At 39.0% G+C, this 24,431-nt stretch overlaps 1 long non-coding RNA gene across 1 annotated transcript; it reads left to right on the forward strand.

Moving 5' to 3' along the window:
* The first annotated feature begins 6,949 nt into the window (after positions 1-6,949).
* On the forward strand, positions 6,950-23,643 carry LOC119261951. Its single transcript, XR_005129301.1, has 3 exons — positions 6,950-7,062; positions 23,005-23,218; positions 23,587-23,643. It is a non-coding gene; the product is annotated as an uncharacterized LOC119261951 (long non-coding RNA).
* The last annotated feature ends 788 nt before the right edge of the window (positions 23,644-24,431 follow it).

Here is a 24,431-nt window from a genome sequence, read left to right on the forward strand (position 1 = left end):
TGCATAAATGTACAAGCAAGTTTTTAGATGCATTAAACTCTTCAGACATCTAGTTCTAATCACCACCACTTTGAACAATTCTGACTTGTACATTTCTCTTGAACAGAAGCTGGTTAGATTTTAAGACTAGTCCTGGACTAAACTGCAAAATCAATGATGATTCACTGCAAAAACCCTATTTAATCAATGCATTCTTAAAAAAGGTGGTTCTTTAGCAAAGGGAATAACTCAGAACCATAATAATTTAGAACCATGAGTCTATGGCTCTACACATGGTGAAATGGTTTTTTAGACTGATGCAGAATGTGTTATCTATGGTTCTAAATAGAACCTTTTTAAAAACTGTTATGCTTAGCACCAAAAAGGGTTCTGCTATAGTTATGATGTCAAGCTTGTAACAATAGAAGAACCCTTCTTAGTGCTACATAGAACCACATATAGCACATTGTCCTTCAAACAATTTTCAAAATTTCTGCATGTGGAGAAGTACATGCAGGGTGCTGTGAGGCAAGTGTTCTTAAAGAAAACATGTTTTCAGATTTTTTACTATTTTACCATCATCAACATTCCATATGTTTATGCATTCCATAACATTCCATAGTCTGTGGGACTGTGAAAGAGGGATGGAACAACATCCTTATATGAATTCGATCAATCAGAAGTAACCAAACACCTACATGATGCATACATGACATGATCCTAAGTGCATGCCCTGATCTTAATTTATAGAAAATAATTGCAATTTAAGGCCCAATCTCATGTCACTTGTCACCCCTCCACTTAGCCTTTACTCCTCCGTTTTGCATGTTCAGGCATAGGAGTAGGGTGTCCTGAAGTTGCTGAACTTTACCCTTCTGTGCTATCACTGCAGAGAGGCAGGGTCATCTACAGAGCACCCTGTTTATAAAGTAGTGCTCTTTTCTATTTGAGGGTCCCATTTCTTAGAGGAAGATTGTAGCCACTATCCCGTGTTACTCAGTTCCAAGGGGCAAGGTGACATAAGGGTTATGGGTAAAAATAAGAAATGGGATTGGGCATAAATCACAGTCACAATGCTGGTGAGAAAAATCTTAATTCAATATTTTCCCCAAATCGTTCAGCCCTTTTCCCTCTGAGGGGATAAGTGGACCCAATCCATGCAAGCTAATTGCTCCTGACAGCATAGGACAGCCACTGGACACCCTCACTGTAGGGGTCAAGTATTCAGGCCTGTACTGTTCTCTTTGTGTGCCCTGCACATGCGCTCTCCCACTTGTGTAAAATATGGTTAAGGCAATTCATCTGACCATATTACTGCCTTCATGCCCCAATATTGAAACCTTAAAGGCAATTAGATATTTTTGTCATGATTGGCTCCTTCAAGTCCTGTCCATTTTGTGTTGTGTTGTGTTTTGGTCTAGTCCACGTGTTTTCTTCATTTTGGTTTTTAGTCCAGCCTCCTTGTTTAGTGACTCCACCCCTGATTGTTCCAACCTGTGTTTCCACCTGTGTCTTGTGATCCCTTGTTAGCCTTTGATATGTTTGATGTGTTTGATGTGTTGCTTGTTCTTTTCTAAGTGTTTTGTTAGGTATTAGGGTTTCTGTGTTCCTTGTCATGTCTGTCCCTCCTGCTCTTTGTGTTGGCTACCTGAACCTGGACTGTATCGACCACAACCCTAGATTTGCCCAAAATAAAACTCGCTTATCTCAGCACGTGCGTCCGCCTCATCACTCCACATCACAATTTTCCTCTCACCGAAAAAGGTTAGCCTGGCCTGATCAGCATTTTCTACACGTTACAGAGTGATTTTTGCCTCTTGTTATGCAAATTGCTATTCCTCATTACCTATGGACATTTGTGAACTCAAACTGACTGTTGGTTGCCATGGTTTCAGATTGAGAAATCGCTTGTATTTGTAAGGAAAACAGTGTTTGGTCTTTGTGATTACTGTCTATTTGTGGCGAAAGCACGGCTGCCATTATTCCATCTCTAGTAGGAATAGATAAAGCTCATATGCTGCTCAGTACTCAATTCCAATTGGTCATCTCCATGTTGTTTGCATAAAGTTAACTCTGTTCAACTCTGTTGTATCGCTGACTCCGCCCACTTCACATAACCAACATTTGCACTGCCTCCTGATGCTGGAAATCTGGCTCTCATTGAAAATTACTGATCTGTTGCCACCTTGTCGCATTGCACCACTGCCGGTGTGAATGCAGGGTAATGCATCACAATGTAACTGCTGCACCATTTAAGGTGGAATGGAAAATGTGAAAGTTTTGTGGTCCAGGGAGTCACCAGTAGGCCCAGCATCCAACTGACGCATTTCTTCATGTGAATTTTCATGTTCAAACTGTTGAGGCTCATTTACACAGAAAAATGTGATCCTCAAATTTGGTGTAAACTTGGTGTAAGCTAAGGTACGTCTGTGTTGTCAACAGGGCCGTCTTTGGTTGTCTTCCTCAGAAATCAAACTGGGCTCAGGACAGAAGTGTTTCCAGTTTTTCTAAACGACTGCCCCTCCTTTTAACTACACTGAGAAGTTTTTTTATATAGCTCATAGTGAGTCATACTTTGTTCCAAACCACATCAACTTGTCTATGCAGTCTGAATTAATACCTGGACGTATTTTGAGGGGGTTGAGAAGTTTTGGGTACAGTACCAGTCAAACGTTTCTGATTGACTCAGACTCTGAGTTTACTGCTGATAATCAGAAAATAACAGCTAAAACACGTTGTTACGTGCCTGCATTGCATATGTTTTCTTTATTTTTCTCTCTCTCCTCTTTCATCCAACCAGATCGTGGTGCAGGTGTGTGCACAATGGACCAATGTGGACATCAAGTGCTTCACTGTGTTCTTCTCTCCACCAATCCAGATGGCTGCTTTCTGCTGAGGGGCAGGCCTTGGCAGATAAAAGGACTCACCTGAGACTAGTCATGTGTGGGGAGCATGCCTGAGACTTGTGGTTGCTAACTGTGTTACTTTGGCTGTGAAAACGTAGCCAGTAATACTAGTCTCCAGTGCTCCCTCTCTCCTGTACCCCCCCATACCTGCTAGGCAGGTTAGATTTCTTTCTTTGGTTCATTTCTTTGGCACCGTCTACCCTTGCGGTTAGTTGGGTTCCATTAGTCAATGTTCTTGCATACTTAACAGTTAACTCCTTTTCTTTTAATCTGTATCTAGTTCCAGCTCAGCTTGTTGTAACATCCTTCTGTCCATGTAAATAATGTTCTTGTATACACTTTTGCACGTGGAAAGCAAAGTAAAGCCTTGAATGCAAATGCCACTACTGTGCACTTGTGCTCTTCCCTTCCATCTCCCATCACATGCCATGTTATTTGCCCTCCACCCCAGCTACATCGGAGGGGAACGTCACACACATAATCTTCTTCTTCTTTCGGCTGCTCCCTTTCATCTGCCTCCATCTTGCCCTATCCACTGCCTCCTCTACTTTTACACCATCCATCTCCATGTCCACCTTCACTACATCCATAAACCTTCTCTGAGGTCTACCTCTTCTCCTTCTACCCAGCAGCTCCATCTCCAACATTCTTTGACCAATATATCCACTATTCCTCCTCAACACATGTCCAAACCATCTCAACCTGGCCTCTCTGGCTTTATCTCCAAACTGCTCCACCTTCACTGTCCCTCTGATCTGCTCATTTCTAATCTTGGAATGTCACACACATAATAACAATTCAAAATTATGCTGCATGTTTACCATGTGCTCTCTCTGCCTGTTTATGTGCTGAGACACACATTTATTTTTACTCATAAAATTTCAGCTCAGACACTCCAGACTAACAATTACTGAAATGTTATCTGAGATGCCACTTGTTTTCAAGATCTGTAAATTTTGCAGGTGCTAGGTACATTTTTGATCACAAATTAGCCAAATTCAAGATATCTCCTGAAAATAACAGCATATAGCAAGTGTGACTGTCCCACATAAATACTTCATAATTTACTTGCAGTGTTAGCAACGTTTGCATCATAGCTCCAATTCAAAACTAAAGACACTTAACATGCCTTGGCTTTTAAGCTGCATTTGGAGTAAGTGGGAAAAAGGTGAGTTTGATTTTTGGCCTAACAATGCCTTTAAGGACGTTTGAAGACCAAAAAAGGAGAATTTCGCTGCAGGATGCGCTATAAACCCAAGGCTCGTCTAATCCCTCTTTTCCTAGTTGTGAGCTAAGTGAGTGTAAACAAGTCCAGAAAGATTAGTATTTGTCATTCTGATCTGCCTCACTGCAGAAGAGGTGGCAGCCCTCTTTAGTCTCAAAGACAAAGTCATCAGCAGCTAATTTACACAATATCCACTCTGGACACCAAGCCTATCTGTACCCATTTAGGAATCTCCCACTCCTCCATTGTTAGACTGGGCTAATTTGTCCTGGTTTGAGACGGCGTCAAGCAGAAAGAGTGATGTCCTTCGGCATCTATCTGCCACGCTCTGCTAAAGAGAAGAGCCCATTAACTCCCTGTGTCAGCGAGCTAAACAGAAACAGTGCTGGGAAATACAGTAATCCAGATCAACGTAACGAGGTGAACCTTTCCTCCAACTCTCTGCCATGTTGTGCTCCGTTCGGATGAGTAAATAGTAGAGGCTCAGACAGCATCATGAGCAATAAATACAACCTGTGTGAAATGTGCTAGCCACAGCACAAAGCAAGCAGCCTTCGCCACTTCCACAACTGTCGGCTAGTGGGATGTGATTACTCTGCAAGCGTATCGGAGGCAGAGCCAGATTATTCATGTTCTTTCATCACAGTTAGTCTCTATATTTGGTTGCAAATTATGCTAGTTGCAATGCTACTAAATGCTGAACTACTAAGACATAAAAATAAAAACACCTCCTTGTTTCTACACTTATTGTCCATTTTATCAGCTGCACTGAACATATAGGAGCACTCTGTAGTTCTACAGTTACAGAATGTAGTCCATCTGTTTCTCTGCATACTTTGTCACCCTGTTCTTTAATGGTCAGGACCCTCACATTGGTGGTGGTGGATCATTCTCAGCACTGCCATTACACTGACATGGTGGTGGTGTGTTAGTGTGTGTTGCGCTGGTGCAAGTGGATCAGACACAGCAGTGCTGCTGGAGTTTTTAAACACATCAGTGTCACTGCTGGACTGAGAACCAAAGACAACCAGCCAACAGCGTCCTGTGGGCAGCCTCCTGTGACCACTGATGAAGGACTAGAGGATGACCAACACAAACTGTGCAGCAGTGGATGAGCTATCGTCTCTGACTTTACATCTACAAGGTGGACCAACGAAGTAGGAGTGTCTAATAGAGTGGACAGTGAGTGGACAGAACTCCAGCTGCACTGCTGTGTCTGATCCACTCGTACTGACACAGGCATCAAATTTAGTATGTGTATAAATACAAAAAACAAGTTAATTCGCTGAAGCATTTAATATTTGGTATTTACAATGTTTTCCACTGAAAAGGATTTGTGCTAAATTTTTTATAACTGGGTTTGTGTATATTCAAAGCGCCTTTTATTTCAGTGCAGACGTGCATTCTCATTCACATTGTAACATTCTGTCTTGTCCTGCCCTTGTCCTTCTTCTCTGGCTTTGTTTTCTTGTTCTATGTGTTTTTATTCATGTCAGCCATGTGCTTTTGTTGTTCTCCCCTTTGTCTGATTCCTGGTCCCGCCTTCTTGTTACTTGCCTCACCTGTCTGTTGTCTGTAGCCCCACCCTCTCATTAGTCCCAGGTGTTCCTGGTCTGTTCCATTTGTATTTATACCCCTGCTTGTGTGCTCTGCGTATTCATGGCTTTGTTCTCTCAGGACCTGTTTGGTGATGTTTGATTTGATCTCCATGGCTAGTGATCTGTTATAAGACCCATGTACTAATATATATTTATAGAGCCCTATTACGTAAATAGTTACGTAGATAGTTCTCATAGACAGAAACATCATCTCAGATGACCACTAGATTATTCAATAGCTCTTAAATTTCTTTTTCTGAGAGCATGATCTGGGCTTAAACAGCTTTTCGCTAGCAAGCTCACTGAACACTGTTCTAGCTTTATTAGCTGACAGTTTGTTTCTGTTCCATTTTACTGAGTTTCTATGTATTTCTGTTTCCACTCCATGTTCCAATGTACATGTCAAGACATTTTGGGAACCATAACAAATGTATGCAAAAGAGATGCACAAAGTATCACATAATTTTATTTTATTAAGATAATATTCTCTTTATTAGCTCTGTTTTCATGTTTCCTCCTTCATGTGTCCTGTGCTCCCAGAGGGATCTTGTTTAGCTGCGGAGATCTCGAGGATACGCTAGTATCACAATGGAGTGCAATTAACTGAGGAAGAAAGCATGGTGGCACTGACAAATGTCGCTTTTCCCAGGCGCGAAACATTATGTTCTCCCACCAGGGCCTAAATACCCCCCTTGTTTATCTGCACCGGAGAGAGAAAAGATCTCCAGGGAAGAGAGGCACATGGTAGATGTTCCATGAAATCTGCTCTGAAAAATCTCCAACATTTTTCTATGTGCTTTACTTTGTCTCCGAGGCTCAGGAGAAAGGAATTCTTTACTTTTGATGCCACTGCATAGATGAGAGCAAACATAGAGGCTTCATGCCAGCAAACATAGAAAACAGTTTTATAACGTTGTTGGTTTTTATTTTGTTTCTTTTGATTCTTTTTCTTTGCCTGTTTCTGCAAATTGATGTGGAATAAACTTTTGTCAAAGCAGTAAAATATAAAAGACTGTGTACAATATAATATCCTTTAATATTCTAATGTCTAATGTGTTTTATGTGTATTAATGACACAAACTAAATAAGGATAAGCCACAATGTGTTTTTGAATTGCATTTCTGTGGCCCAATCCCATTTCACCCATCGCCCCCACCTCTTAGCCCTTAGCTCTCTGTTTTGCACATTCATGCATAGAATTGGGGTGTCCCGATTCTTGTTGAGATAGAGGGGTAGGACAAAGTGTTAGGACAAACATGGCCCACCAAATGGAGGTTTTTCAGAGACACACTCCAAACAGTGTTCTGAGAAAATGTCAAGCCGGCTGTACAAGTGATCAAAGAAACCCACAAATGTGAGTATTTTCTCTGTTAAAAACCATGATAACCATTGTATTATCTTGCCAATGCTAATGTCGTGGTACCTGGCTAACTAAATTAACTGTTTTTCTGTTAGACCGGTAATTATCTGGTTTGTTTTGTTTTGGGGGAATTTGTTATTTTCCTGTATTCGTGTAGCCAACATAGCTAGCTGCTACATAGATACATTATGTGTTAACGCTATTGTTAGCTAAGCTGTAGGTGTAAGCTAGCTAGCTATGTTTATCCTGTATGTAATCTTGTTTGGGTATGTTTGTAGGCCATGCACGTTCATGTGTTTGGAGGAGTGAAAGTAGAAAGTGGGGGTTTTTGGGGGTTCCAAAACTAGCTCACACTTCCTAGCTTCTACAAAATTACCCTACTCCAGCTTTAACTGAAGATGTGTATAACAAAAACCAAGTTCAATACTGTGAAAAAGTGAATACATTTAAATATTAAGTATATTAAATGTTTCCCTCTGATTACGGTAATGAAGGGGATCATTTTCAAATGATTTAGTTGTAATGAAGCTGCTGTGGTTATCCTCACTATAGATGTCTCTGGGCCGTAATGCTTGCTACCCTCCCGTCCTGTGACACCTTCCTACAATAAAATTCTACTATACCAGTGGCTTGCACATTTCTGCTGCTCGGGATAACAGCATCTGCCCCACGACTAAATAAAATAAGATAAAAAAAACATTTTCGTGTATGGCAGGACAGAGACAGTCAGCAGTGTCGGAGACAGACGAGGGCCTGAAGCTCTCCATCACATCACACTCAGAGATCTTTCACAGGGAAGTGTCAAGGTCATAACTGTTTGTTGAAAGATGGGTAGCATCACTGAGACCTCACACTGTTTACCCATACAACCACAGGCCAGCTTTATCTTGATCTTGATACATCCATAACCCGACCGTGACATACAGACAATTCCTGCAGCTGCAGCACCTTACAGATACAGTTAAAGAAGAATGTAACGGTGGGTGATATGATGATGTGTTATCACTGTTCTGATAAATGTTGGTGCTCTTTTCTGTGTATATTGTGGCTCTGAATAGCTGCTTGTTTCAAAGCAAAAAGATTTAGAATTTGACACTTTGTTGTTGATCTATTTAATCTTTTGCTTTTATCAGCCAACAATTTCTCTTTTGAAAGCTGAACATGCCATTTATGACTATTTCTGTCCAAAATATTTAGATGCATCCCCAGTAAGTGTTAATTATAGTATTTGCAATATTCATTGTGAAAATCTTTTTCATCCTCCTGCTCACAATACTGATTCTACATAAGTCACTTTTGCTTCCACAAATATATTTCTTAATCTTTGAAACACATTGAGTCCCTTTACATGAACTTAACAATCTAACTGCAGGAAATCAGATTTTGTCATTAATCTGATCAATGTGTTTACATGCACTTGCGTAATCAGGTAATGGAGAAACTCTGGGTCTACATGAGTCAGGCAGTAATCAGATATCTCCTTTACAACCAGCCATGAGTTTCTTCACAGAAGACGACATAATGTTAACCTAATGTAAAACTCTAACTTTTTAAACATCTTGCCAATTTACCTGAAAATCTGATCACACATCATCTAGAAGATGGAAGAATATTTAAATTCTTCAATTCATCAAGCATGTATTTAGTTTGTGTTGCTCCAAAGGTGTTTTGCTGCCATCTTATTTCCCCCTTATTGCTCACTTATTTCTGGTACAACAATCTGTTTTGCACATGCACAAACTGAGAAATCCGAAAGAAATCAGAGCAAGAGCTCACATGCACTGAGAAATCTGATCAGTGAGCTAAAATCCAGCTTTTTATCAGATTTCTTAATCAGATTTCCAGACCTTTCCCTCATCTAAGAAATCAGAGTATGCTGTTTCCATGACCAAGTGAATAATCAGAAAACTGCAGAAATCTGATTATGATCGGATTATTGAGTGCACCTGAGACCACCTGATTCAAGTTCATTTGGCATTTTTTTCCTTTTTAGATTCTACAAAGTAATTAAAAATGTTACAGCTGTGTTGTGTGTAACTGCATAATAATGCTGAGCAATTACACACATCCTCAAACTACAAGGTGGTCAGAGTCCAGGGGAGTATTTATTGGTGCTTTATTTATTCATTTGTTCATGCAGCTTTCGCTATGTGGAAAAAATGACAATTAAAAGTGAGAATCTGCAAACATACATTCACAATCAGCAATAAAGACGAGAGACTCCAGTAGCTAGACACTTTAGTAAAGTAGGCCAGGATGCCAGTTTCTTGTGTTTATGGGTTTGGAAATGGTGAATCAGTTGCCTGGGGGTGAGAGACGCCTCTTGGAGAGAGAGGCCTGGTACATTTTCACTCTGAATACAGTAGCACTGCATGGCATAAATGAAGATTTCTCTTTAAATTGTTTTTGCATAATTTTTGTCAATATAGTATGATATATGTTATTATCTTATTAATTACATTAGAATTATTTGTTGTTGTTTTTTTATTTGAGTATATTATACTTGTGATTCACCTTAATCACATCATAACCGGATGGTTCATGTAATTAGCAGTACTATTTAGTGGCTTGGTGGCTAGAATGCTATTAGCATATTAAGAAAGGCTGTGTGCCAAACCACATCTGTCCTTAATCTGTGACTTTAATAAGGATTTTATGAGCGCTTTACATATTTTTATATTTGTCATCCCTGGAAAACCTTTCTGAGAAATATGGAAGAACTTTACAGAGATATCTTTAATGCTGAAAAGCTGCTTTTTGCTGTTTTGCTCTATTTTATGGCTGTATTTTGTATTTTTCATTGTAAGAACGCAGAGACAGTCCTCAGAATTGTCCACCAAACAGCTGCAGCACCTTCTGAATGTATATAATCTAATAACACAGTTCTGGTGATTTCTTTCATAAGATTAAAGGTACATTTTAATTTCCTTATTAGGTAACTGGTACCTGCTGCTGCTGTCTGTTCTGTTTCATAGCCATGGCCACAATAACATAAACATGTAAGAAGTCATGTGACTATTTTCTTCACATTTATATTGTTTATTCTGCAAATGTGTTGGCTTTGTTATTTTTCACATATCTTTTGTATCACCTCAAGCAAGTGTGCACTTTCTAGTAATTTTCTTCAATATTTGTTAATATGTCAGAATATGCATGAAATTCCATGGATAGAAACCAGCCTGTAAACAACAGCAGTGTATAGTAACTGCATAAGTGGAACAGAAATGAATAAACTAATATATAAATAGCAGATCAAATGTTAGTCATTGGCATTCCAACTGTTCCTGTTCCTGTGATGTTATATTGTGTACATTGATGTTATAATGTTTTGAAGTATCTTGATGCTAAATATGTTTGCATATTGCCCACCCTTAGGTTGGATTAACCTGGTAAAAGTAATGCAGTCCAAATAATCAGGACAAAAATGCACTGATAACACAATACTACAAAATAGCACAATGCCATGCAGCACAGAAAAAACGATGCAGTAAAAGTGTGTGGCACAGACTGCAGAGCACTCCTGATAGCGAGCGAGTCTGGGTGTTATCTGTAGAGGATGCAAACTGCCGAGGGGTTGAACCTGTTTCTAAATCTGGTGGCCAGTGTTTTGATGTTGCAGTACCCCTGCCAAAGCCCAGGGGTGAGAACAGATTATATCTGTGGTAGTCTGGGTCCTGAGTTAGAGCAGCGGAAGCAGAGACTGAGGAACATCTGCTCCACAGAGAATGATTCAGATTCAGAATGTTTCCACACATTTACCTTGCAAAAATGATATATGAGCAAGTTAAAGCATCTTAAAGGAGAATTCCACCATGTTTTCATAATGTCTGTATAACTCTATTATAGAGAAGTAAAACAGAGTCATTCAGAGTGGTTTGGTATGAAATGGTTCAGATGTCTTCACAATGGTGATAGGAACCAGGGGTCGCCATGACTACAACACAATTATAGACATTTTATTTACTGTCCAAAACAACTAGTGAACCTACACGCATCTTCTGAGGTTTATATGGAATGTTGATGATGGAAAAATAGTGAAAAATCTAACAACATAAGTGTATTTTTGACCTATTTTGCTGTACAACATGCTGCCCTTGTCCTTCGACCATGAATGTGTTTTAGAATCATGTTTTAGTCCAAAACTTTTCAAGACTATTGTAAAATGTCTCAGACATCAGGCAGTGTATTCATAACCATTTCAACTTTCTGCAAGGGAACTTTTAGAGGTGGACGTCTGGTTCCTATCACCAGCACTGTGAACAGTTCGGACTCTGTAAGTTTCGCTAGAATGGAGCATTTCACACCAAACCACTCTGATTGATTTTGTTTACATTATATCTGATTAATTATGCAGAGGTTTTTAAAAATCATCCTGTAACCCTCTATTGCATGCATTATGAGAGCAAATAAAACAATTCAATTAACTGGTCCAATTCAACAAAATGGTCCTTGATTTGTTTTTTAGAACCCAATTATTAAATTCAAGAACATTACAAAAATGTTTAAATGTACAGGAGTCCTTTTGGAGTGTGTTGTCTTGAGGCAACATTGTGCGACAATGGGAAGAAATGATTTAGAGCCTGTCACGATTGGCCCCTCCCAGTCCTGTCCATGTGCTTTTTGTTTACTTTTTTCATCCATGTGCTTCTTAGTCCAGCCCCCTTGTTTTGGGACTCTGCCCCTGATTGTTGCCACCTGTTTTCTGCCAGTCCCTCGTTACCCCTGTGTTTTATAAGCCCCGTGTTTGCCCTGGTCTGTGTTGGTCTTTGTTTGTCTTGCTAGTCTTTGTTTGCTTTGTATGCTTGTTTGTATTGTTTATATGTGTGGTTGAATGTGTTTTGGTTTGTGTTTTCGTGAGTGTATTTCGTCATGTCTGCCTATAGATCTCTCCATGTTGGTTATATGAACCTGGACTGTCATGACCATGACCCTGAATTTGTCCTCAATAAAAAAGTCACTTATCTCAGCCTCCTCGCTCCCCAGCATTACAGAGCTGTGTTTCTTGAAATGGTTAGACCTGGTTTGTGACTGGCTAAATCCATTCCACTATGCAATGAACATATTTCTGCAAAAGCTCATAACAAAAAAAAATACTCAATGTTTAAAAGAGGTTTAAAATTGCACACTAAGAGATAGTATGACCAAGCACATGCTTTTTATTGGTTTACTCCAACTCTTCCCTTTATTGTTTGCTCTATAGTTGGCTGTTAGATATGTATAATGTTATTGTTAAGTGAGGAAAATTAGTTTGATGCTTTGAGGCAACATCTTGCAATAGTGTTCATGGACTGTTACAGCATTTCAGACCACTGAATCATGGTTTCCTGAACATGTCCAACAAATTCAGACCACTTCTCAAGATTACATTTTAAGGTGGTCTTGGTACGGCTCATTTCGGGACTGATTAGTGTATTGTGGAAACAAAACAGCCCCAGTCAGCTTTGCATTCTGCTTTGTATTTAAAGAACCTCAAGGCTTAACTTACATTAATCTGCATTCTTTAACAAGGAAAGGTCTTTTTGTATCCCAACGCTGAATATTTTTAAAGAAGATTATATTTCCATGCCAATATCAGAACCTCAAATAACCTGTTTTTTTAGCCACTGTACTTTACACTCCCCATATTTGTGCATATTAAATATGAATGCAGTGCTTCTCAGTGTTGGATCAGTGTACAGCTCTGCTAAGCCTGTCTCTGCTAAGCTCTTTCTCTGCAGGTCGATAAGCCAAACTGTCAGAACTGGGTGCTTTGGGTCGTGCTGTGAGAAGCTCTGATGAACCCAACCGTCATGGCTCTTATAATGCAGCCTGGATTCAGTCAAACTGCAGTGCGGAATTGAGTCTGTCAGTTTCATGCTTACACTCAGGGGGAAAATACAGGGAAAAATACAATTTCCTAAACTTTCTCAACCATATATTGCACTTGTTAGAAGAGGAATGTTGAAATAAAGCAAATTTTCTGTCATTTCTTGCATTATTAAATTCAAAAACAGTGTACAGAGTGTGCAATAATGGAAAGAAATGTAGAGAGAGTCAAAATCTACCTACACAGTTTGTTTACCTTTTACATACTAATAATGCATAGGATACCAATTTTAATTTTTATGTTACTTAATTTTTAACGTGCAACATTATGAAGTTATCTTTTGATTTCTTACACATTACACAAAAATATAATATTAATAAATTGTAACTGGTTGCACAAGTGATACTTCACTTCTTCAATTGGCTACATCTTTCCAGTTGCATGATGTTTCTTCTAGGCAACATAAATATTTTAGATTTTTTTTGTAATGGTAATGCCACATATTTTATATGATCTGATATTTGATCTGCAACAGATGCGATAAAACATTTGCATGTTTGAGAGAAACTGTCCAGTACAGAAATCCACAAGCAGCACCGCAATGGAAAGTGTCTGAAAATACCTACCAGGAAGAAGTGCAAGCAAATACATACATTTTGGTCTCATTTTGGATTCTTAATACTTTTATTCTCATTAAATGCGTATTAAATATCTATGTGACTGTAAAGTGAGATAAGATGGGCTTGCTGCCTCGAGGCAACATTGTGCAGTAGAGGGTTAGCTACCTATTTCTCATCATGTGTATACATTACCATATTATCTAAATCCACTTTCTTTCATTTTCTTTTTTTATGATTAAGACGTACAGGCATGAATTATCTCTGGTTTATAGATGATGCTCTAAATCTAAATGTATTATTAAGGTGTTTTTTTGCTGCTTTAATGTATCTGCTGAAATTAAGATCTGAATCCATTAGTACACCTATTTTTCTGACTTGGATTTTAGTATTGTGAGCTGTGAACCTGAGGTGAGCACTGACCTTTTGTCTTTCAAACTTACTCCTAAGTGCATTTTCTTTATTTATCTGAAGGACATTGGCATTTTTGGCACGCACACACACGCACACACACACACACATACACATATATATGGCATATGTTTATCTGCTATAATAAAATACATTTCAAAATTCCCCAAATTTATTTAATTTACAGTTAATCAGTTAATTAAGTAAAAGTTATTCACTTTTTCAGGGGGTATTTCTGAATAGGTATAAGACCACCAAAATGAAACTCCTAACAACCACCTGGTAGACACCAAAACTGTCCCTGCTATGGGTCTGAAAGGATGTGTAGCTGTCGAAAAACCTCACTGAGAAAAGGGGACAAACACATCAAACAAAGAAGCTGAACAAAGGACTGACCACCCCAGAGTCCAGACCTCAACATCGCTGAATGTGTTTGATTACTTCAGAAAATGATCAACCAACTTCTAAGACTGAACTTTGGAGTGTCTGCACGATGCAAATGACACAAATTCATTTAGGGCTAACTTAGCAGACTGAGGATGTTTCTAAACACAAGTCAAGGTCTTCCTCTGCCGCCCGCAGCCCAGCAGCTTTCTGACATTCGGAATGAGAACGGTTACATAAGTTACCCAAACGTCCTGGTGATTACAGTGATTAATCACTGCAGAGCAGTCAAAAGTGTAGACTTGTTGAAAATCACAATTAGAACAGAGCTCCATGTCTCACACAGCCAGAGGTGGGCAGAGTAGCCTGAACACCAACTGAAGGGAAAGTATTGTTACCGTGTTGAAGTAATGGATCAAATATAAGCTCAGGTGATACTGAAAACAACTAGAAGAAAAACAACCTGAGCAAAATATTACAGTATAAAGGTATCAGGTCAAAATACTGTTAGAGTTCAGTGTCTCATATAGAACCTCTGCAGAACCAGCATCTCTCAGCATAGTAAGTGAAGTTTGTACGGATCTATTTTTCTGGTTTCCCTCTAAAATGAATCAAAATTCAATACTTTTTATGGGTTTAGAATCTTTTTTCCCCCTTTTCTGATTTTCGGCTAATATCACAAATAATGACTCATTTTCATAAAATGTTGACTTAAGGTTCAAAATAATGACATTTTCTGGAAATACAGAGTTAATATCTCAAAATAATGACTTACTGCCTAGAAATATTGGTTTAATATCTGAAATAATGACTCATTTTCACATAATATTGACTTATCATTCAAAATAATGACATTTACTGTTAATATCTCAAATTCATGATTTGTTTCTCAAAATACTGGCTTAAAATATCAAAATAATTACTTATTGTCTTGAAATATTGGCTTAATATCTCAAAATAAAGGTTCATTTTCATGTAATATTGACTTAGTTTTTCAAAGTAATTACTTTTTATGACGTATTGACTTAATATCTCAAATAATGAGTCATTCTCACAAAATATTGACAACATTCAATATAATGACATTTTCTTAAAATATTGGTTTATTATCTGAACATAATTAATTATTTTCTTGAAATATTGGTTTAATACCTCAAAATAATGATTCAAGTATTTCACAATAATTATGTTTCACTAAACATTGAGTTAAAATCTTAAAATAATTACTTATTTTACTGAGCTTTTGAGATAACCAAATGCATGACTGTCCATCTTCGCTGTAGTGGATGTGTTTTGTGAGTGTTGTGTGACTGACTGTCCTCACTGTAGTCACTGTTTTGAGTGTTGTGTAACTGACTGTCTTCACTGTGGTCACTCTGCTTTGTGAGTGTCGTGTGACTGACTGTGTTCAGTGTAGTCACTGTATTGTCTGAGTGTTGTGTGACTGATTGTCTTCACTGCAGTCGCTCTGTTTTTTGAGTGTCGTGTGACTGTCTTCAGTGTAGTCACTGTATTGTCTGAGTGTTGTGTGACTGATTGTCCTCACCGTAATCGCTGTGTTTTGTGAGTGTTGTGTGACTGACTGTCTTCACTGTAGTCACTCTGCTTTGTGAGTGTTGTGTAACTGTCTTCACTGTAGTCACTGTGTAACATGAGTGTTGTGTGACTGACTGTTTTTGCTGTAGTCATGCTGCTTTGTGAGTGTTGTGTGACTGTCTTCGCTGTAGTCGCTCTGCTTTGTGAGTGTTGTATGACTGACTGTCTTCACTGTAGTCGCTGTGTTTTGCGAGTGTTGTGTAACTGACTGTCATCGCTGTAGTCACTGTGTTTTGTGTTGTGTAACTGACTGTCTTCGCTGTAGTTGTTCTGCTTTGTGCGTGTTGTGTGACTGACTGTCTTTGCTGTAGTCACTCTGCTTTGTGAGTTTTGTGTAGCTGACTGTCTTCACTGTAGTCGCTGTGTTTTGCGAGTGTTGTATGACTGTCTTCACTGTAGTCACTCTGCTTTGTGAGTGTTGTGTAACTGACTGTCTTCACTGTAGTCACTGTGTTTTGTGAGTGTTGTGTGAGTGTCCACTGTAGTCACTCTGCTTTGTGAGTTTTGAATAACTGACTGTCTTCACTGTAGTCACTCTGCTTTGTGAGTGTTGTGTAACTGACTGTCTTCACTGTAGTCACTGTGTTTTGTGAGTGTTGTGTGAGTGTCTTCGCTGTAGTCGCTCTGCTCTGTGACTGTCTTCACTGTAGTCATTGTGTTTTGTGAGCGTTGTGCGACTGCCGTCGCTGTGTTTGAGTGTTGTGTAACTGACTTTCTTCACTGTAGTCACTCTGCTTTGCGAGTGTTGTGTGACTGATTGTCTTCACTGTAGTTGCTCTGCTTTGTGAGTGTTTTGTGACTGGCTTTCTTCACTGTAGTCGCTAAGTTTTGTGAGTGTTGTGTAACTTTCTTCGCTGTAGTCGCTGTGTTCTGTGAGTGTTGTGTAACTGTCTTCACTGTAGTCGCTGTGCTTTGCGAGTGTTGTGTGGCCGACTGTCTTCACTGTAGTCACTGTGTAATGTGAGTGTCGTGTGACTGACTGTCTTCACTGTAGGTGCTGTGTTCTGTGAGTGTTGTGTAACTGTCTTCACTGTAGTCGCTGTGCTTTGTGAGTGTTGTGTGACTGACTATCTTCACTGTAGTTGCTCTGCTTTGTGAGTGTTGTATGACTGACTGTCCTCACTGTAGTCGCTGTGTTTTGTGTGTGTAACTGACTGTAGTTGCTCTGCTTTGTGAGTGTTTTGTGACTGGCTTTCTTCACTGTAGTCGCTAAGTTTTGTGAGTGTTGTGTAACTTTCTTCGCTGTAGTCACTGTGTTCTGTGAGTGTTGTGTAAGTGTCTTCACTGAGGTCGCTGTGTTTTGTGAAAGTTGTGTGACTGACTGTCTTAACCATAGTCGCTCTACTTTGTGAATGTTTTGTGACTGTTTTCACTCTGTGTTTTGTGAACATTGTGTGACTGAGGGTCTTCACTGTAATTGCTCTGCTTTGTGAGTGTTGTGTGACTGACTGTCTTCACTGTAGTTGCTCTGTTTTGAAAGTGTTGTTTGACTGTCTTCACTTTAGTCGCTGTGTTTTGTGAGTGTTGTATGACTGACTGTCTTCACTGTAGTCGCTCTGTTTTGTGAGTGTTGTGTGACTGTCTTCACTGTAGTCGCTGTGTTTTGTGAGTGTTTTGTGACTGACTGTCTTCACTTTAGTCGCTGTGTTTTGTCAGTTTTGTGTGACTGTCTTCACTGTAGTCGCTCTGCTTTATGAGTGTTGTGTGACTGACTGTCTTCGCTGTAGTTGCTCTGTTTTGAGAGTGTTGTGTGACTGAGGGTCTTCACTGTAGTCGCTCTGCTTTATGAGTGTTGTGTAACTGTCTTCACTGTAGTCACTGTGTTTTGTGAGTGTTGTGTGACTGACTGTCTTCACTGTAGTTGCTCTGTTTTGAGAGTGTTGTTTGACTGTCTTCGCTTTAGTCGCTGTGTTTTGTAAGTGTTGTTTGACTGACTGTCTTCGCTTTATTCGCTGTGTTTTGTGAGTGTTGTATGACTGACTGTCTTCGCTGTAGTCGCTGTGTTTTGGGAATGTTGTGTGACTGTCTTCGCTGTATTCATTCTGTTTTGTGAGTGTTGTGTGACTGTCTTCGCTTTAGTCGCTGTGTTTTGTGTGTTGTGTGATTGACTGTCTTCACTGTAGTCACTCTGCTTTGTGAGTGTTGTATGACTGACAGTCTTCGCTTTAGTCACTGTGTTTTGTGAGTGTTGTATGACTGACTGTCTTCGCTGTAGTCACTGTGTTTTGTGAGTGTTGTATGACTGTCTTCGCTGTAGTCACTGTGTTTTGTGAGTGTTGTATGACTGACTGTCTTCGCTGTGTTCGCTGTTTTGTGAGTGTTGTGTGACTGTCTTCGCTGTAGTCACTCTGCTTTATGAGTGTTGTGTGACTGACTGTCTTCGCTGTAGTTGCTCTGTTTTGAGAGTGTTGTGTGACTGAGGGTCTTCACTGTAGTCGCTCTGCTTTATCAGTGTTGTGTAACTGTCTTCACTGTAGTCACTGTGTTTTGTGAGTGTTGTGTGACTGACTGTCTTCACTGTAGTTGCTCTGTTTTGAGAGTGTTGTTTGACTGTCTTCGCTTTAGTCGTTGTGTTTTGTAAGTGTTGTTTGACTGACTGCCTTCGCTTTATTCGCTGTGTTTTGTGAGTGTTGTATGACTGACTGTCTTCGCTGTAGTCGCTGTGTTTTGGGAATGTTGTGTGACTGTCTTCGCTGTATTCATTCTGTTTTGTGAGTGTTGTGTGACTGTCTTCGCTTTAGTCGCTGTGTTTTGTGTGTTGTGTGATTGACTGTCTTCACTGTAGTCACTCTGCTTTGTGAGTGTTGTATGACTGACTCTTCGCTGTAGTCACTGTGTTTTGTGAGTGTTGTATGACTGTCTTCGCTGTAGTCACTGTGTTTTGTGAGTGTTGTATGACTGACTGTCTTCGCTGTATTCGCTGTTTTGTGAGTGTTGTGTGACTGTCTTCGCTGTAGTCACTGTGTTTGTGAGTGTTGTATGACTGACTGTCTTCGCTGTATTCGCTGTTTTGTGAGTGTTGTGTGACTGTCTTCGCTGTAGTCGCTGTGTTTTGTCAGTGTTTTGTGACTGACTGTCTCCATCAACAGAAATACTGCAGTTACTGCAGAAATACAACATTTTCACTGACGGCAAACCCAACAAGACGCCTCCATTCTTTTGACCATGATGGAGACTAGCTATTAGGGAGCTGACAGGTAAAATGAGGTGTGTGAGGGTTTCATGGGGGAGGCAGGGGATGGGGGGCCAGTTATGTGGGTGGATTTGTTCGCATGATTTCTCAGTCAACGATGCAGTCTGGCACTGTCATATACAAAAGGGCCCAAAGCAAATGCAAAATGTCTTTTAACCAGCTGTCTCATATTCTTTCACCTATTATAGTTCTGACTGTAATTGAGCACTGCAAACAATGATATATAAGCTAGGGAACACATTGTAAATCTAGCCAGTATAGATAATGTGTCTTATTGTGAGGTTGTTATAAAAATATTATACAATTATTGAACCTATTTCTGTAAATTTGTGCTTGTTTGTAACGTATGAACAGAATCGCAGACGCTCGCAGGCGGAAGAGATTTATTACCGGAGGTAATCAGGAGAATCCCCAGAGGGAGAAAACATATATCCAAGTCCAATCCAAAGTCATGACACAAATCAGTCCAGGCAGGCAGAGGTACACAAGGGCAAAACAATACACAAAACCGGGTCAGGAATAGCGAGAGGTCGATACACAGGAGATACACAATAGATGTACCGCTCAGTAATTGCATGGGAACAATACTTCGCAAAGAGTCCAAGTAAAGTCCCAGCTTATAAAGAAACAAACAGGTGCACCACATTAGAATTCCGGCGACTGTGATCGCTGACAGGTGTGGGGAAAGATCACATGATCCTCCCGAGCATTCTGGGAAGTGGAGTCCGACTTCCCCGTTGACTACGTGACATTATTTTATGTAATTTATCCAAGAATAGTGTCTTGACAGATAATTCCCTTGTTTATTGTTTCTTTTAAAAAAGGAAAAAAAGCATTATTTCTTGAGTCACATTATCTGTCACTGTGACTGGATAAACGGTACAGAACACCGGAGAGGCCATGAGCTCTTGCTATAATTTTCTGGTTTGTTATCTTGAGATAACAACTAAGTAACTCATTATTTCAAGATAACAATTTTGTTATTTTGAGATAACAAGATAATTAGCTATGTTATCTAACTCATTACTGCCCTGCGATGGACTGGCGGCCCATCCAGGGTATATCCTGCCTTCCGCCCGAAGACTGCTGGGATAGGCTCCAGCACCCCCCGCGACCCTGACGGAGAAGCGGCTTAGAAAATGGATGGATGGATGGATCTAACTCATTACCTAGACAAAACAATGCAATTAAACAGAATTAAATTTGTCAATCGAGAGCCCAACTAATTATTGACTATTGAGCATGTGTTTATTTTATCATATTTATTGTGTTTCTGCATTATGAAAGTGATGAGGCAAGTCCGTTTTTACAGTGTCTAACATCACACCTTAACCATGGCAAAATCACAGCCTCACTGCAAAAAAAGAAAACTGATGAACAATAAATCTTACTTTCTATAGTTAAATATTACAGTATAGAATTGGTTATATGAGATTAACCAGCAAGGTTAATCTCAGTCTTCTTTTTTATTTTATTTATTTACTCTGTTGAGAGAACTGAACGGTTAAAAGCATTAAAAAATGAACTGTTGTATGAAGTTGATTCAATTATGCTACATATTTCTATTTAGTCAAAGACAGCAGAGTCAGTATACACAGACTTTGTTACATTAGAATGAAATTCAATTGTTGGAGGAACAAAATTAAAATATTGTAATTACATTTTTTATATATTATATATTAATTATATGTTTTCATTAGTTTAATGCACTTTTAATATAAACCAGTTAAACTTCAGAACACAATTCAAATATGTAATGTTGACATTTTTAACAACTTCTATTACTGTTTACATAAAAAAGACCCCATTTCCAAAAACAAGTACAAATCATTTAATCTCTATATTTCACTAAAAAAAGCTGAAACTGAGAAATCTGATTGTTTTTTGAATTTAGCAAATGACAAAAAACAACACGTTCCAAAAAAGTTGGGATGGGGGCCATGTTTACCACTGTGGTTCATCATCTCTTCTTTTACCAACACTCTGTAAGCGTTTGAGAACTGAGGAGACGCTGCTATGGTTTTGAAAGTAAAATGTTTTCCTGTTCTTGTGTGATATAGAATTTCAGCTGCTCAACAGTTCAGGGTCTCCTGTGTCATATTTTTCATTTCATAATGCACCAAATGTTATCAGTGGCGAAAGTCTGAACTGCAGGCAGGTCAGTTTAGCTCCCAAACTCTTTTAATGTGGAGCTGTGCTGCTGTGATACATGCCAAAATGTGGTTTGACATTGTCTTACTGAAATAATCAATCCCTGAAAAAGACCAAACATGCCAAAACATATATATATATCATTCAGTATTAATGGTGCTTTCACAGATGTGCACGTCACCCATGCCATGTGCACTGATGCACCCCTTTACCATCATGAGTGCTAGCTTTTGAACCGTGCACTGATTACAAGCTGAGTGGTCTTTAGCCCGGAGAAAACAGTGTCCATAGTTTCCGAAAAATAATTTTATTAATAAAAAAAAAATTATTTTGTCGGACCACAGAAACTTCCACTTCTCAGTCCATTTTAAATGAGCTCAGGCCCAGTGAAGGTGGCAGTGTTTCTGGATCCTGTTTCTATATAGTTTCTTCTTTGTGTTTAAGAGTTTTAACTTGTATTTGTGGATGCAGCAACAAACTGTTTTCACAGACAGTGGTTTTCAGAAGTGTTTCTGAGCCCATGTGGTGATTTTCTCTACAGAATCATGTCTGTTTTTAATACAGTTCCATCTGAGGCCCAAAGATCACAGCCAGCAAATACTGGTTTTTAGCCTTGTCCATTGCATACAGAGATATCTCCAGATTCATTGAATCTTTTAATGATATTACATACCATAGATGATAAGAAGTTGAACTTCTTTGCTATTTTACATTGAGAAATGTTATTCTTGAATAGTTGCACTATTTGATCATGCAGTTTTCTTTACCCCATCTTTACTTCTGAAACACCCAACCTGTTCTGCTCATTTTATACCCAGTCATGTTAGTGACCTGTTGCCAATTAACCACCAGGTGTTTTTTTTTCCTTGCATTACACTTTACCAGCCTTTTGTTGCCCCTATCCCAACTTTTTTGGAACGTGTTGTTGACATCAAGTTCAAAATGGGCAAATATTTTTCAACTATTCTTTCAACATGTTTCAACATTTGATATGTTGTCTTTGAAGCATTTCAATGAAGTATAGGGCATAAACAATTTGCCCATCATTGCATTTAGTTTGTCTTTTTTTACATTTTTCACGGCATCCTAACTTTTTGGAAATGGGGTTGTAAATAAAAAGATCTATTGTTCAATTTCAAGAATTACTGGCTTGCTAAGATTAGTTTTTGCAGAGCAGTTTTTACTTTGCTATAATATATGAGTGAACAGAAGTGTTTTCAGAAATGTATATCATGAGACTATTTTAAAGGCATTTTAAAACAGTTTTTTTCTAGTATTGAGCTTGAAGCTGCTCAGATAATCTCAATTAAAGACTCTCATTTTGTGCCAAGTTTGTGCTCAAGGTTTTAAGAAAATGTTTAAAACAAGATTCATATGCTAGTTTTAGCTTACTTTAGATTATAATAATGACACTGGATCCAATCAGTGTTAATTATCAATTTAGTGATTTAAGATTATCAGATCATCTACAGCCCTAATCAATAATCTCTTATTTTCTGTATAATTTTTTCTCCTCACTGGCAGATTATTTTGCTTCATTGAAGTACATTTTCTTGATGTTTTTTTTTTTTATACTGATTTTTTTGCTGTGCTCTTGTGGCTCAATATTATATCAATGTTAAGTGCAAAACATTTTTTTCTTGAAAAGTTCGCCCTGCAAAACGTCCATCCATGTTGAGTCCAAGGTCAGGGAAGGCTCTGTGATTAAAGGTCACTGAGTGCAGAAGCTTGTGTTTAAAGCATGTATAGATTTTTTTCTCAGCATCCTCTGATTGTAGATAATTACCTCTGTGATGTGGATGGGTGCAGCGCGGGGCTCCTGGAGAACTATTACCCCCGTCCCCCATCTAACCCCTGACTGGGCCCGAACAAAGGGAATGGGCACCGTGGAGAATCGAGCAGCGGCGCGGCCGCCGGTGATGAGAAGTGATTTTCACCTTTCCTCTTGCTGTGAGGGCCAATCACATGGAAGTCCAGATGGCCAGCTTCAGTGTGAGAAGGGGGGTCAGAGGCTATTAGAGCAGTATTAGTAACAGCAAGTCACAGTGTAGCATTGCTGTCATAACTCACATCTCACACATCACACAAACGGTCACTTTATAGGTGACAAACGTTTTTGAAGGGCCCAAATCACAAAAAAAATTATTTTACAGTATGTAAATGCAGTCTATATATGCAAAGGGTTATTCTACGGAATCGTTTTGTACGGAATTTTGTATCCCAGGCGTTTACAGACATATGACACTTAAAAAACATTTATTCATTTATTTACATTTTAAAATTAAACACTAAGTAATTTTAACAATTACACCTTAATGAGTCATCAATTTAGGAATATTGTTTTTAAATCAACTATATAGAATTCAGTGCGATGGACTGGTGACCTGTCCAGGGTGTATCCTGCCTTTCGCCCGAAGACTGCTGGGATAGGCTCCAGCACCCCCCCGCGACCCTGACGGAGAAGCGGCTTGGAAGATGGATGGATGGATGGATGGATGAATGGACTGGTGACCTGTCCAGGGTGTATCCTGCCTTCTGCCCGATGACTGCTGGGATAGGCTCCAGCACACCCTGACGGAGAAGCGTCTTGGAAAATGGATGGATGGATATATAGAATTCCAAGCACCACAGAAGTGCTCGTCTTCACAGTCATGTGTAAAGGATAAGTGTCATATTTCGAGATAAAAAACGTTAAAAAAACAAAGAAACAAATATAAAAAAATATAAAATCACACTGATGACATTACCTAACATCCTTTTACCTGTTTTCTGGAGGTCTATGATAAAAAGCACATGGTAAGTCCACTGTATTTGTTCAGTTATCAGACATTTTCTCATCTAGCCCATGATTTCATATGAAACTTTTAGCTGAAGTCACTGGTGTGACCTACTTTATTCTTAGGTAATTGTAAAAAAATATGGATTAAATTGCATGTTTTGTTGGATATTCCATTATTGATAACATGTGGTTTGATGCTCTGTAGCAGCCAGTTTGTAAAAAGCGTTTTTCATGGTGTTACTGTCACTGGTGTTACCCTTCTTATGTGTAACACCAGGGACGATCAGTAATACCAGTGACTCCTATGGATAGTTTAAAAAAGTGGACATTTCTGTAGCATTACCCAAATGACCTCACAGTAGCACCATCTACAGCATATATTCATGTACAGCTGCCTTACTAAGAGCCTATAAATGTGCCTCTATC

The sequence above is a fragment of the Pygocentrus nattereri genome, chromosome 21, assembly GCF_015220715.1.
Source record: "Pygocentrus nattereri isolate fPygNat1 chromosome 21, fPygNat1.pri, whole genome shotgun sequence".
Taxonomy (NCBI): domain Eukaryota; kingdom Metazoa; phylum Chordata; class Actinopteri; order Characiformes; family Serrasalmidae; genus Pygocentrus; species Pygocentrus nattereri.